The sequence below is a fragment of the Aedes aegypti genome, chromosome 3 (assembly GCF_002204515.2).
Source record: "Aedes aegypti strain LVP_AGWG chromosome 3, AaegL5.0 Primary Assembly, whole genome shotgun sequence".
Lineage (NCBI taxonomy): Eukaryota > Metazoa > Arthropoda > Insecta > Diptera > Culicidae > Aedes > Aedes aegypti.
Window position 1 is genome coordinate 5,648,358 of NC_035109.1, and position 6,007 is coordinate 5,654,364.

The following is a 6,007-nucleotide window of genomic DNA, read 5'->3' on the forward strand; positions in this document are numbered from 1 at the left end:
AATTTTTATTTAAATGAGCATTAGTTGTGTTTTGGAAGTTCTGATAAATATATGTATATCCTACGGAAATTTACTCTGAAGCATATTGCTAGGAATTCACCTTTAAGTTCATGATCTCGCTTAGTATTTCGATAGGATTTGACATCTTAGGATTCAAATGCAATATTCCTGAAAATTTTCAAGTCTCCTATGAAAATTTTCAAAATTTATTATTCGCAGGCTATTACTAACACTCTCAAAATTTCACTGGAAAGCTTTTAAAAAATCTCCCAAATTATCCATTCTACAATAGCCTGGTAGGAATTCACAGGATGCTCTAGAAACTTTAAAAGTTTATTAGAATCACCAGATTTTTCACAGCAATCCCAGTAAGAAATTAAACATTCTCAGGATCTCGCAAGAAACCCTTAGTGTCCACTAGGAATCTCCAGAATCTGTTGAAATGTCTGAGATGCCCCCTAAAACCATGAATCCCCTGAGAATCTCCAGAGTATAGTTATCAAACTCATAGTCCCAGCTAGTAAGGAACATTTGATTATGTTATGGTACCCGTATCTTTGACTATAAAGTTTGTATAGAATGTTGAATCGTCTCCAAAAAAAAACGTCTTTAAGAATGTAAAACGATTAAATTGCGTTTGTGAACTGCATTATCACTAACAACGCAATTTACGCAATATTCAATTCATTAAAATGTAAGATACAAAGCTTCTTGTTTTATTTCTTTTTATTACTGCGGTGTATTTTTACACACGCTACACGCAAAAAAGTGCGGTAAAAACTACCATTTCAGGGCATTAACTTAAGCGCTCCCACTGGTAATTTTCAGCAGACCAGAAATACGCTTGGTTTTACCATGTCTGTAGTCGAAACTAGATGGATGAAAGTGAGTTCTATCAAATGTACCAGTAATGTGGTGGTATATAAACGTAGTACAGGTCGGACTCGATTATCCGGAGTATCGATTTTTTTTTTAATCCGGATAATCGAATCCTCCGGATAATCGAATCACTAAGAAAAAAATTGAAATCTTCGATAAAAGAACTTATATATTATCTTTTTTCGTTGTTGTATTTATATAATGCGGGGGCATAGCCAGAAAATATTTTTAGAAACAGTAGGGATTTATTCAAGAAATAAAAATTTTGTTGATCAGCGTACACAAAAAACACTTTTTCAAACCCCCTTTTTCTTAAATACATTCAATACTGCAAAACAATTCATATTTTATATTGCAATTCCAAATTATTTCAGATTTATGCATAAAAATTGAAAAACAAGAACATCAAAAATCAAAATTCCGGATTATCGAGTCTAAAATTCCGGATAATCGAATCCCGAATAATCGAGTCCCCGGATAATCGAGTCTCCGGAAAATCGAGTCCGACCTGTAATTTGTTCTGAAATTTCATGATAGTTTTAAAAATGAGCGTAGTCAGCTACAATAGTAAATTTTACAACATAATTTTTGCCGTGTTTGTATGTAATTGTATAAAAATAAAATCAGCGAGCTAAAAAAGTGTGACAAAACTCATTGAAGCTCTGTGTGAGCCATACACTTCTTGTTGCTCTTGTGTCAGTGTTTGTGCTTTGTTCAAACTAATAGTTTCTAAATCTGATGAAAAGTGGTTATTATTAATTGTATTACCTCCTGGCAGACTCAAAGGGGCTGGTTACACAGTATGAATGCCTGAAAGAAGTGTTTGGCCGCTACTTGAAATACTGATTGAGATTAATGAACCCATGAAAAGTTGCGAATGCATGGCCAATGATCATTCCGAAGAAAATAAACGCGTACGTGAGCCCGTAGTAGATGGTGGGATTTAGGAATATCGCAAACGATGGAGCTCAGAAACTTAGTCGGTGTGTAGTTGACCTGCTGTTTAAATAACTTAAGCAAAAGACACGATAATACATATAACAAAAATAAATTTTTTTAGTGGTATTCAAAATTGTTGCCAAAAACGGATCCATTTTGTTGCCAAAATCGGGGGGTGCCAAAAACGGAGCATGCCAAAAATGGAGCATGCCAAAAACGGAATCCCACTGTATTTATTAGATGTAGTTCAAATTTCACGTCAATGAATTCGTCTGAAGCTGTTATAAAGTTCCCTAAACTTGAACATTTTGTATGTAAATCGGCCTGGAATTGGATTATATTCAAAGCTTAACCTTTACGAAATCAAAACTAAGCCTATACTGATTTCAAAGAAAACTTCATCAACTCTGGCATACAAAATAGAAAAGTATTTACAAATACTGATCATCGCGTCACAATAGAAATTCCCATACATTTCAGGTCTCTGATAGAATTGCAAATATGTTAAAATTTTGAAGTTCTGATAGGAACCCAGAAAATTCTTTGAATTTAGCAGTGCTTTACAGGTTTAGCCGTATTTTTTAAAGATAAAAATAAAATAAAATAAATAACACTACATGTTAATGCTTCCAGTGGGCTATTAGCCCTTTGAAGGAAGCACCACACTAGACAAGCATGCAACGCCCAGTGACACAGTCGGAAAACATTCCTCACGAAAAGTTTTTCGGTCTGCGGCGGCAATCGAACCCACACTTTTTAGTACAATGCGGCCAAATACCTTGGTGACACTAACCGCACGGCTTTAAAGCCCACCAAAACCCTGCAAAAACGTTAAGCGTATTTTTAATTCCAAGTTAAGCCAAAACCTCCAACATTCTTCTATAATTAATATAAAATAAATATTGGAGGTTTTGGCTTAACTTTCATGTTTTCTTGTAATATACTGTGCGATTCAGATATTATGTGAAGAAAAACAATTAACTCAAATATTGAAAAGTTGTCTTGAAACGTTTGAATTATATGTTCAAATGTCTAAAGAGAAAATATGGAAAGGTATTTTATAGAGTTTTTTGTTCTTGATTGTGGGTCCTCGGGGGGCCCCCTCAACCGGGGGGCCCGGGGCATTTGCCCCCTTGGCACCCCCCCAAATCCGGGCCTGACCTACCCTAAATGTGGATGAATCATTGAAGAAATCCATATAAAAATTCTTGAATTACAAACTGGACAAACGGGCATATGAGTTCTCGTAGATCTTCTTGGAAATTTTTTTTTAAGAACGGTAGAATGATTTCTTTTTTAAAAGAACTCCTGTAGGAAACTTTGGAAGATCTGTTTTAGTAACAACTGTGGAAATCAAAATAGCTGAGAAAAGCATTGTAGTGCTCATGAATTTCCTGGAGCAAATTACGAAGAAATTCCTCCTACAATCATTTGGAACAACGCTGGAAGATTTTTTGGGAGACTTGGTGTTGGAATCAATAAAAAAAAATTCTGGAGGACATCTTTGTAGAAAGCACTAGATAAATTTCTGAAAGTAAAATAATTTCTAAAGTTTTCCTTCGAGGAATCTGAAACGAAATTCCTAAAGAACCTGTGAAAAAATCGTGTAATTCTCAAGTAACTAAACAGCACTATAATTCGCCCTGCGTGCTAATATAGTGCTATTATACAGCTGACATACTCCATTTCATCCGTATAATAGCCCTACAAGACTGAAAAAGCGAATTAGCGGGCTAGGTGTTACTTGGGTAGTCTCTGAAGGTCTTTATGAACCCTTTTGAAGCAGGATTCAATGCAGAATGAATAAAAAAGATTTGTATTAAAATAGAGGCTGACATTTTAATAAGAGATCTGTTACCATCATTGATTGTATACAAACCGTGTCCCGAAGATGGTAACTAATTTATTTTCTCAATTATTTCAATGAAAAATAGCTTGTTTAAGGATATGGTCTGTAACATACCTTCAAATCAATTTCTAATACGATTATGGGCCCCGCACATTTTGGTAGATCCGTATGAATTACAAAATTAAACCGAGTTATTGAGAATGAATTTTAAATAGCTATCTACACTCAGAATCACGGGAAGTCACAAAATCACAAAATTTAAGTAGGTAATTAAGAACTATTTTTTATCTGTCTCTCTTTCATTCTGCAGGGACTTTTTATGCTATTTGTCAATTCACCTGGGTTGATGCATCGCTAAGCTTCAACCCAATCGAAACAACAGTTAGTGTGAAAATTCAAAACAGAATGAAAGAGAGGCAGATTGAAAATAGTCATCAATGCACAAACTTCAGTAATTCTGTGACTATTTCTATTTCTGAGTGTAGGCTTCTCTAATCACTAATACCATTGATCATGGGGCCCCTACACATTGATCAAGGTCATCTTAAAATTGAATTTTCATCTGCTAGTTAACGTGTTAGTTTTCTATAAATCAATTTCATAATTTTAAATGAATCTTTTACCACGATTTGGGGGCCTGATGCGGACCGTACCTACCCCCCTAGCTACGATGCAGACAAGCGATCAACCTGTCCGGGCCCATTCTTAAAGAGATCGGCTTGGATACCATCCTTGCCAGCGGCCTTGCTGTTCTTAAGCTGTTGAATGGCATCCTTAACTTCCCCCCATCGTGGGAGCTGGTTGGTTTCCACTGTCCGCTGTGCTGACGTAGCCGTCGCCTTCGCTGTCCTGACATTCTGTACCAGTGTTCTCTGCGCCATTCAAATGTTCATCGTAGTGCTGCTTCCACCTTTCGATCACCTCGCGTCCGCCCGTCTAGATTCTACCATCCTCATCCCGGCACATTTCAGCTCGCGGCACGAAGCCTTTGCAGAATGTGTTGAGCTTCTGATAGAACTTCCGTGTTTCTTGAGAACGGTACAGCAACTCCATCTCTTGGCATTCCACCTCTTCCAGGCGGCGCTTTTTGTCCCGGAATAGGCGGGTTTGCTGTTACCGCTTCAGTCTGTATCGTTCTACGTTTTGCATTGCAGTCCGCACTGCATTCTTCTCCTCTAAAATCTCCGTTCCACATATCCGACAATGTTATCGGCAGCGTCGTTAATGGCTGCTTTGACTGTCCTCCAGCAGTCCTCAAGAGGGGCCCTATCGAGCTCGCCCTCATCCGGCAACGCTGCCTCAAGATGCTGCGCGTACGCATTGGTGACATCCGGTTGTTTCAGTCGCGCTAGATTGTACCCAGGCGGGCGTCGGTATCGTACATCGTTGATGACGGATAGTTTTGGGCGCAGCTTCACCATCACCAGGTAGTAGGAGTCAATGTTAGCGCCACGATAGGTTCTGACGTCGGTTATGTCGGAGAAGTGCCATCCATCGAACAAAACGTGGTCGATTTGCATTTCTGTCTGCTGAGGTGATCTCCAGGTGTACCGATACGGGAGGATGGGCTGGAAATAGGTGCTACGAATGGCCATATTCTTGGAGGCGTTTGCCGTTCTCGTTCGTCAGCCGGTGGGCGCTGAACTTCCCAATCGTCGGTCTGAATTCCTCCTCGTGGCCAACCTGAGCGTTTAGATCTCATATGACGCTGTGGTCTTCGCCGATTGTCCGGTTCGTATTCTCTCGTTGATTATTCATTTCCTTGATGGTTGGCTTGCAGGGTTGGCGCCATATCCAGCCATTTACCAACCTTGCCAATGATTATAAACATTCAAAAATCATGCGTTTCAAAATCAAAAAGAATCAATCAATTTAAGATCGCTTTCAGATTAGATAGAAAATCAGAAAAGATATAAAGAGATCAAACAAGAAACAAATAATATGAGTGTTCCTCAAATCATCAAACCAACATTTCTCTGAAAGTAATTCAAACAATTTCTCTGTGGATTCATCGTGATATTATGGTAGGTATTAATTAGCCTTAAATATTTTTTCATGATTTTCCAATCCATGAAATTCAATTCAAAATTTATCGATTCTTCAATGCTACACATTCATTTTAATGCGGTAAAACACGTTGGAATCATCTAAAACTAACGTCAAGCATGTTTCACTTATAATTGACATTGATTTTGAACCACGCCAATGATCCATGAAATGATTAATTCCGGCAGCGCGAGAATAATAATTTCGTTATCACTTAGCAATTAGTGGTTGAAGTCAATCGTAGATTTAGAAGTTCAAATCGGTGCTATTCCTCATTACTTACATAATTGTTCC